Here is an 11098-nt window from a genome sequence, read left to right on the forward strand (position 1 = left end):
TAATTATACAGTTCTGTTGAAAATAATAGTGTGTTATGAATAAAGAAAATGAATAAAGCTCAAAATCCTTATAATAGCTTTTATTCAAATACACGCAAAGCCATTGCGAATACTGCACATTCTCTTCCAAATCAAAACATAAAGAAAACTTTCACATTTGTATCATTCCTTTACAGAAATTTAAGAAAAGGGTATATTAGACTGTTAAAAAAAAAAGCAGTGTCTGCTTTTTTCTTGACAAACTCAACCATTAACTGTATAAACTGAAAATGTTTTGAGATGTTGCTTTCCTTTGAATCACTGAACTAATATTTAGTTATATAAGCAGTGTTTCTGAAAACTGCTACACATTTGTGCATGGAGTTGACCAACTTCTGGCACCTGTTACATTCCACAATTCTTCTGCAGTTCTTGGTTTTGCCTCAACAGCATTTTTGATGTTCCCCCACAAGTTTTCTATTGGATTAAATTCCGGGGATTGGACTAGCCACTCCATAACTTCAATCTTGGAAGCCTGGAACCAAGATGTTGTGTGTTTGGGGTCATTGTCTTGTTGAAACACCCATCATCCATCTTGCCATAAGGCAACTTGACCTCTTCAAGTATTTTGATGTATTGAAACTGATCCATGATCCCTGTTATGTGATAAATAGGCCCAACACCATAATATGGGAAACATCCTCATATCATGATACTTTTGTCACCATGCTTCACTGTCTTCACAGAGTACTGTGGCTTGAATTTAGTATTTTCGGACGTCTGACAAACTGTCTGCGGCCCCTAGACCCAAAAAGAACAATCTTGCTTTCATCAGTCCACAATATGTTGTGCCATTTTTTCTTTAGGCCAGTCAATGTGTTCTTTGGCAAATTGAAACCTCTTCAGCGCGTCTTTTTTTTTTTTTTTCAACAATGGGACTTTGCAGAGACTTCCTGCCACATAGGTGTCTTCTAATTGGAACAGTACTCATGGGTAACTTAAGACCTTCTTTGATCCTGGAGCTGATCATTGGCTGAGTCTTTGCCTTTTTTGGCTATTCTTCTATCTGTTCGAATGGTAGTTTTCCGTTTTCTTCCACGTCTATCAAGTTTTGGTTGTCATTTTAAAGCATTTGGGATCATTTTAGCTGAGCAGCTAAAACTATATTGTTCTGAACAATGTCTGTAATGACCCAGAGAGAAATGCACTATAATCAGCATGCACATTTGCTGCCTTCATTCCTTAAATAAGGGCCATATTTGACACCCATTTTTTCACAGAATGAATGACCTCACTAATTGAACTCAACAGTGTTATTATTTGGAACAAGTCTCAATTAATGATTCAGTTACACAGAATCAGCAGCATGCATGTCATGAATGTTGGAATGAATATTATATATATAGATATATAGATATCTATATATATTATCATTTGTTTTAATGAGCACTCCATATTTTGTTAGGTATACGATTTAAAGGTTTACACAAATGCATAATTTGATATGGGAATTATATAAAGGAAGATTTCCAATAAACCCTTTCTCGGATTTCCTTAGATTGTTTGCAGCTTTGTCAGACACTTGTTTCTTTTAGTTTACCCACATTTACAGTGAAGATAGCCATTGGAAGTATAAGGTTAATGGTGCCAAGCTTTGTAAGAGTAAAAAAAAAAGACAGCTATTCTCTGTAAGCAAGGAAATCTTGGGACAGGAGCAGTGGCTAGTAATACCTCTCGTATCTCTATGCTGGCCATGGACAAACGGCTATGGCAAATCAGGAGCTCCAGTGATGTCAGCCACAACTAAAGAGGTGTGGATAGAAGTTTACACACTCCTATCACATAGTCATTCATGCCAGTTGAGCATGATGTTTACTTTTTCTCGTCATCTGCTAGTGGCAGATGGTGTCTAAGCTCGGGCTGAGAAACATCCCCTCTTCTGGAGCTTCTACATTGGCCTGGATGCAAATATGAGAATTTTTGGGTGGAGGGGCATCTAACCATTAAGTGAGTGATTCCCAAATTGTGGGGCTCACTCAATCATCTTGAAGATCAGATGGTGCAAGGTTAGGGGTGACCACTTCTTTGATGTCTAAGATATTCTTAGAACTATGGCTAAATACCTGATTTAGTAATTTTTTTCTATCTTCCTACGAATTTCCTTTGGCCCAGGCCTAATGTTGGTCTTAAAGGGTGACTTGACCTGAGTTAGTATGACAACCATTGAAAGTGAACATTATGAGACTAACTTAAGGTAATACATTATTTTCTTTACAACTACAATATCTCACAGCTTCCTAAAGTAGTACCTCCGACCCTTTCCATAACACTTTCAGTAATATACGTTATGCAGAAAAAAAATTACCTTGTCTGCCATGAATGATGTTATTGTTCGGAAACAAATTACAATGCAGTACTGTTCTAAAAGGTTTGCCCTAAATAACAGATTTATGAGTATGCCTCTATATAACATTCTGCATTATAAACTAAACATACTGGGGGTTTGTTTGTGCAATTAAGTTCCCATAGCTGCATTTCCTGTCAATTCTGGAGAGATTAACCAAATTGAATTGCTTTACCTCCAATAAGAATTAATTATATCTTAGTTTGGATCATACTGCCCTTTTATTACTAGGAAAAAGGAAATCATTTGTAAACATTTAAATTATTTCATAAAAATGGAGTATATGGGAGATGACCGTCACATAATACTGAGCTTTTTGGATAACAGGTTTACAGATAACTGATCCCATACCTATACTATCAGTTCTATTTCATCAGCTTGGAATTTCCGAGTCACTATATAAATCAGTGGGAAGTGAGAGTTTGAATTTTGGCATGTGGATAAAATGGAAAATCAAGCTTTCTCCTCACTCCACAAATGGCTTGAAAATGTATGGAAAGCAGCAATTCAAATAGCGGGTGACTGTGTGTTTTAGATCCAAATGCAATCAAAGGGAATAATTCTACTTTGTATTCAAATATATTGTTCAAATCTTTGCCCAGAAACTATTTGTAATGTTGGAGCCTTTGTTGGAAGCTTTTCCCCACAAAACAAACAAAATAGGTTGGTTTCTGTACTTTTCCCTCTTGTTTCTATTAAAGAACACTCTTCTTTAAGAGAATTCTCCTTTAAGATCAAATGAAGTGAACAAGAGAGCATGACAGGTGCTGGCTCCATATTTCAAACTAATGTTCATAATGGGGTAATGCTGGGCGGGGAAGCAGCATGATACAGAGAATTTCCTGCAGCCAAAATTTCTCCTGTCATTGTTCAGAAGGAAGATTTATGCTGGCTGCCATGTAGTGTAATACAAATTCCTATACAACTACAACATGAGTGTAATGTATATCCTGTGGGTGCAATCCTGTGTTTTAACCCTTATGCTGCAAACTCTTGGCACCCACCATTTCCTACCCCAAAATCGACAAATACCTGCTTTGTGATAGAGAGTAACTTGAGCTTGACAGCACACCAAACAGAATAAAAAAATTGTACATTAAATGTATTTTCCCACATGTCAGGATGGGTATTACCCATAGGACTCAGACAAGGAGATTTATATATCAAGATCCTTACTAGTACAAGTCAATCTAACAGACTCATAGAGATTTGATACCAGGGCCTCTTTAATGTAGAGGCAAAATGGGCTTGTGTCCATGGCCCATAGGACCCCCTGTGGGGATTGTATCACCGATCATTTCAAATACAAAAACGTTTGACTGAAGCATCTCCTAGAAATATCTGAGCCAAATTATCTACTGTTACTGAAGGAATTATGAATTCTTCTTGATATCAGAATAAGTAGGATATCAGACGATCAGTCCATGATCAGAAGCTGGGTCATGCTGCAAGATGATGATCACAAACAGGACCATGTTAATACTGTAGGTGAATGGCTGAGAAAAAAGTCATGGAATGGCCTATTCTAATCATGACCTCAATATGACATACGTAGTGGCAAGACTTGTATAAAAGCTCTACCCAAATGTAACGGCAGGCACCCAACACCAGAACAAATGCCAAGCACCCTGATCTCGGCTCGTGCTTCACCTGTAGTGTGACTGCCTTTGACCTTGGGAGGAGCCCTCAGCTACTTGGATGCCACCAGGACTTAGACGAGAGGTGACGTCATCACGTCAGCGCGCATGCGCTACAATACCAGGAAGAGATGCGCGCACCCTAATAGACCGGCACGTGCGATGGAAACGGTTCGGCGCGCCAAGGGGGCGGCAGGCGTCCCTGTCCCCCCCCCACTAGACCACCAGGGTAAGATTTTGTTACACCAACCCAGAATATGTCGCTCAGCTAAAGTGGTTCTGCTTGGAAGAGTGGACCCAAATCCTTCCATAGAGATGTTAAACACTTGTTTACAGTCGGTCATTGCAATTGATGCTGGTACAACCACTTATTGACTGTGAAAGGGCATTAAATACAAGAATAAACTGAATTAGAATGGCAATTGCAAACATTCTTTATTGGTTATTGGGTTCCTATGTACAACAAAATAAATGCCGGTTTGCATTTTATTATTTTCTACCTATATGGGTAATACTAGTAGTAATACTAGTGTCTTTTCTGACTCATAAAGGGAGGATATTAAGTTGTACAGGTATTGGATCCGTTATCCGGAAACCCGTTATCCAGAAAGTTCAGAAGTAAGGAAAGGCCGTCTCCCATAGACATAGAATTCCCATGACCAGGGGCAGCTGGGAAATTGACAAAATGTCTAGCTCCATGTCAGATTTCAAAATTGAATATAAAAAAATCTGTTTGCTCTTTTGAGAAATGGATTTCAGTGCAGAATTCTGCTGGAGTAGCACTATTAACTGATGCGTTTTGGAAAAAAACAACTTTTCCGATGACAGGATCCCTTTAAGCTATAAAGATCCAAATTACAGAAAGATTAATTATCCAGAAAACCCCAGGTCCCGAGCATTCTGGATAACAGGCCCTATATATATTGTTTTTAATTATATATTTAGGACTATAAATGGTCCTAAACATTGGATAAGGGCATTATGTGATTTAATAAATATAGGCAATGGACTAAAATGTGAAAAACTGCACACATGTTAAGTCCATTCTTAAAATATTGAACCCATGCATGCTTCTTGCCATTGACTATGTTTGGGGCAGCCAATGTGTCAGCTCAGCCTGCTTCACTCTGATGAATTACTGGCAACTGCATGTATTGACACAAGGGATCCATGTCAACATGTCTGAGACATATACTTATTTTATAATTGGTTTTCCTGTAACAAATTGCTTTAGACTTTGGTCTGTATTCAGCAGCTGTAGCTCTGGTCAGTTCTGCTGCTTTCTGCTGTTGGTTGGTCCATGCTGGCAGTTGCACCAGAGATGTCAGCTGATTTCTAGCAGTTCTGATCAATGTCTCACCTGCTCACTAAGCTCCATTGCTACTAGGAGAGGTACAATCCAGTAGAATCAGTACTCCACTAGCCCCCAAACAAGTAGATGTACGTTTAGCTAGCAGAAGTGTTCATCAAATTTTGTTTTTATGCTTTACATTTTAGTTGACATCCAAAATGTGTGATATTAGGACCACCAGACTTGTAGCAGACACACAGAAACCTGTTTCCCTGGCAACATTTTCCCTGCCAAAGCACCCAATGGCCATTTAGCGATAACAATTCAGAGACACCTAATGTAGAAACTATGCAGCTGTCTCTCTCTCTAAGCTCAGCTTGTCTCAGCATAAATATTGGGAGTGCTTGTGCCTACATGACTGTCTGGCATTCCAGCTCTGCCATTAGCACAATCAAATTCCACCTCTCAGTGCAAATGCATTCACCCTCATAGAGATTACAAAGAGGACTGTTATATCCCAGTGTTACCTATAACCTACTAAAGAGTATTTTAATATGAACATTACAGTCAGTTACAACCTAGAGACCGTTGTAATCAAATAAATCCTCCAGAATTCTTTTCTGTTTTTTTTAAAAACATTGTCCTAATAATGATTATGATACATTACATGTTAACGTTTTAAATATTCTAGCAAAAATGGTTTCATTTGTATGTTGTAAAATTAAAAACAACTGATATACAGTATAAAGACACAATTTGACTTATGTTGTTTTTTACTCTTTTTTTTTTAATCAATTTTTTAATTAATGTGGCCATGCATGTTGCACCATATTTGTTCCATCTTTGTGTCTAACCCACCAAAAGTGAGAATATAGTAATGCCTTTTGTTTTGTGTTTTAAAGGAGAGGCATTTTATTGCCAATAGATTAGTTGCAATAGTGCAAGCTAGAATGCTATATTTATTCTGTAGAATGTTTTACCATACCTGAGTAAGAAGCTCTAGATTTTATCTGTTTGTTTAGGATAGCAGCTGCAGTATTAGCTTGGCGTGACATCACTTCCTGCTTTAGTCTCTCCCTGCTTACTTATAGCTCTGGGCTCAGATTACAGCAGAGAAGGGAGGAGGGGAAGAGGAGCAAACTGAGCATGCTCACGCCCCAGGCAAGAAGGTTTAGGCTGAAGGCAGGAAGTCTGATACAGAAGCCCATGTGTACACAATAGAAGGAAAGAAATGCTGTTTCTTTTGACAGCATTATTTTGAGGGTTTACGGGTTTATTTAGGTGGACCTTTCTGCTAAGGCTTACTTAGTTTTAACCTTTCCTTCTCCATTAAGGAACTTTTTGAATAAAAAAAACATTTTAAGCTGAAATTGCTTCTAGTTACCAACACAGTTACCCATGGAACGTGTGATAAGTGGCACAGCAAACTTTTTTGAAGTAGATGAGGTATCTAGGCACATAGATCAATATCATTTTTTGGATATAGATTTTTGTGGCCAGCACATCATACCCATTGGTGATTTTTGTCAGAAGAAAGCTGCTGAGTTGCTCTGATTCTACTGGGAAAAATCAATATATTTTGAAAGATTGATCAGTGCGTATTGTTACCTTCTTTTTAATGCTTCCTAATAGAGGGTCCACACTCTTTTGGGGAATTCCTTCTCATAAGGAAACCATAAACAAGTCAATAATAATAATATGATTTGGTCAACCTATAGGCCAAATGGTCATTTAATGGGAAATTGGGATCTATATGGATGGAATGCACAAGTGAACAAAAGACCGATTTCAAATTGCCTTAGAATATGACTTACTAAAAGTAAATTTTAAGGTGAACAGTCCATTTGAGTTACACCAGTCCTATCACCCACAAATGGCATTCATGGCACTACAGACCCCATAACAACCAGATTAATGCCATCAAGGTGGGTGCAAATGTTGCAGCGCATGGGACTATGCTAGGATGCTGGCTAAGAACAGTGCATTGTGGGTAAGAATGTTTCATTCTGGATGAAAACCATGATGAATAATGTCATTTTCTTTCCACTTTTCTTGCATTTGATAAATACTTCTTATGAATAGCTCCCAGTGACTTTCATTCTTTTCATTAAAAGATAATTTTCTGCAATTTTTGTTATCTTAGAACCTTCTGAAGACAAGTCATTTTAATCCTGACATCTGTGCGTGTGTGATGTACAAATGCTTTACAGTGTTGCCATTTTGTACAGTCACCTCAGCTGTTTACATGGAATAAGTAGGGGTTTGACTCAGCTTTCAATCAGCCATGTATCTGTTAGTATTCTGCCCAGTGTTTAAAAATAGTGCACGGGCAGCCACAGCGTTTTCTTTGCAGTGTTTCTAATAGGAACAGATGGGTCTGTGAGGAATGACACTGATATTTCTGCCATTTGTCTGGATGGATAAAGAAGAAAAATGTTTATATGGAAGTTGTTTTTATGTGAGTGAAGGGTTGCAGAACAGGGTTATGAAAGCAATGCTTTAATATTGGTTGTTAATTCTAGTTTGTGTCAAATTCTGTATAATACTAACATGCCAGAAAGAAAAACATGTATAAATCGTAAAGCTGAATGTAAGATAACTAGAGTTGGGCATTAACTCTCTTTCTTTTTTTCAGTCAATCAGCAATTACTTGGTTTTCATGGGGCTGCTTTTATAAGCATACCAAGATCTGCTGATCACTAGCTGTTATTGTATAAACCTATGTAATATAGATTAAGGCTATAACATATAACAATGTATACACCCATAGTAGATAAATGTATACAGCAGGGAGGTGTGTCTGCTTTAATAACACTTTGATACAAAGGGCTTATTATAAAGAAATGTTAAATAAATCATTATATTAGCTTCGTATATGGCTTTTACAATGAGGCAGGATTGTAATTGTACATAACTATATATACTGTAACTAGTTGTACAGGTTCGATATCCAATGGATAAACTGAAATGGCTAATGATTTCACATGCTGGCGTGCCACTGGATTTCAGAAGTTGTTCTCACTCTCACTCACTTAACTAACAGGAAGTTTTCTATCTTCTTTGCATAGTCAAGGCAAATACTTGTGACACATAGGGGGTTATTTACTAAACTCTGAATGGCAAAAACCCGAAAAATTTGTGTTTTTGTAGTATAAAATCCGATTTTTTTGTGAAAAAACCCCCACAAATGTTTGTGATTTATTATACCCCGAGCATAGAAAAAGTTAGAATCCGAAAATCCAGCATCTCAGACCTGCCGAGTTTGCATAAAAGTCAATGGGAGAAGTCCCGAAGATATATTGATCTGCACTGGGTTTCATGACATAATCTGAAAATTTTGTGGTTTGTGGGCAAAAATCTGAAAAAAAACGTACAATTTGTTTTTTTTCATGATTTTTCCAGGTTTTTTCCTGCAAACAAAATTTTCGGAAAAGTGAATTAATAAATAAGGAGAAAAAATCTGTGTGGATTTGGTCTGAGTTTTTTTCAGAAAATATTGAGTTAAATTCAGACTTTGATAAATACTGTAACCAGTGCTGCCATCAGTGGGGGACAGGGCATTTTCGGCTGGCCGCAAATCTTCGGCGCTCGCAAGGGGGGCCTGGCTCTTTCAAAACTACAGCACAGCCGGACCCCCCTTGCGAGCGCAGAAGATTTGCGGCCAGCCAAACAGCCGAAAATGCAGAAATGCCGAACTCCTGAAGTGGTGAAAAGACCCGAAGTCACGAAAATAGCCGTAGTCCCGAAGGGGCGAAAAGACCCGAAGTCATGAAAGTAGGCGAAGTGTCTACTTTTTTTTGATCCCCTGGCCACCAATGTATTATTTTAATATTCTATAGGCCCCTGCCACCAATGTTTTTTTAAAAACAATTTTTTGGGGCCCCAGTTTTTTTTTAAATTGTAAGGGGGGCCCTGGCGCCAATGTTTTTTTTTAAAAAATATCATTTTGGGGCCCCAATTTTTTTTACTTGTAAGGGGGGCCCTGGCACCAATGTTTTTTTTTTAAACTTATAAGGGGGCCCTGACCATTAATAGCTTTTTATAACTTGTGTGTGTGGGGGGTTACTTTTTTAGCGCTGATGTCTGTGTGGTCTTTTAACTGTGATGTGGAGTGGGCGGGGTCTGGGGAGGGGCTTGGGCACCAGGATGGGGCCCAGGGGCCCCCGAAAATGTTGTTGTATGGGCAGCGCCGGGCCAACCCAGCCCGGCGCCCTAGGCACCCTGGCCGCATGCGCAAAACTATGGGCGCATGCACATAAGCGCAATTATGGAAAAATATCCACGGCAGTCGGGGAGAGACAGGACCGGACAATGGGGTAGGCAACAGAGCAGGTACGTGCCTGGCGCCCCCCAGCTTTGTGCCCTAGGCAAGTGCCTACTCTGCCTACCCCTAGTTCTGGCCCTGTGTACGGGGCCCCGTGATTTCTTATGGCAGCCCTGACTGTAACCCCCATAGATAAAAATACATTTAATTTAAAGTTCCTGCTATATTTGATATCACCAGGCAACAATACTGTTTAGACTAGGGCTATAGACTGCATCTTTGTGGGCATCACAATACAAGGCCTAACATTCTGTCAACTACCAAAAGTGAAAAGTACACATGTTGAATATACAATGTCGTACCTTAAAGGGGATCTGTCACCCTAAGAAATAATTCCAAATTATTTTCTATCATGTTAGTTGAGTAAAAATAAACTTTACTTGCACTATATTTATTAATTATTTAAATTTTATTTCCTTCAGACTTGGAATTACACAATCACAGCAAACAGGCAGGAGCCATGTTGTGGACACTGTTATTAAGAAAAATTGTGTATCACCCCAAAATCTTGTGTATGCACCAGAATGGGGAACCTAATGCCCATGTGCAGTGCCCTAGATAAATACAGAGTGTGAGGAGGGAAGGGGGAATGTGTGGAGAGCAGTGACATGCAGAAGTGCTGAATGGAAATTGAAAGTATTGAATGCCCCACCTCTGAGGCATAGAGGCGGGACAGATATTTGATTGACAGGTCAGAAATGTAAACACCATTATAACAGGTATGGCTGTATGAATGAAAAAAAAATTGTTTCATCTTTCATTTGCTATGGACTTTCATTATGCCGCTTTTTATGTGTAGATTACAGGTCCACTTTAACTCCTTACTCCTTCTTCCTTCTTATATTTATATTACTGTCAATCATAACAAAGCAAACCCCCCTCTACTAGGCTTTAGTACATCTTCTTGTTTATGCAATATAGATAGCACATAAAGCACTTTTGGGAATGTTTTACCATGTGGTAAATGCAATATAATACAGGGTTGTCAGATGTGAGTTTAAATAAACAGGGATCATGTCACCAAATAGTATTCCAGAAGTGTCTTTTTGTGATCTAGGATTTGGAAATCGTTCTCTGTGGAGCTGCAGAACAAGCACAGTCAATTGCACAAATGTAAATATTTAGTAATGAGATAAACTGCCAACTTAAAATATTCTCAGTTGCAAGAGTTCACCAATGTGCTGCTGCTGGAATTCAATGAGATCAGATCATCCCTGTGTAAACTGTAGTGCAGCACCCTATTCAGTATGTCAGTGAAAATGAGTAGGTGACAGCTGTTTGTATTGTATTTTCAATCCACTTTTAGAAATACTGAAATTAGTTACTCAAAAGTAATGTGCAAGTAGCAAAATCTAAACAATTCTGTGAGTGGAAGTAGGACGCTCCAAACCAAGTCCTGGGTGTATGTCTATATAGGATGCCCCAAACATAATCATGGTGTTTTTATACACAGGTTTGGGATC

This window comes from Xenopus laevis, chromosome 6S (assembly GCF_017654675.1).
Source record: "Xenopus laevis strain J_2021 chromosome 6S, Xenopus_laevis_v10.1, whole genome shotgun sequence".
NCBI classification, from domain to species: Eukaryota; Metazoa; Chordata; class Amphibia; order Anura; family Pipidae; genus Xenopus; species Xenopus laevis.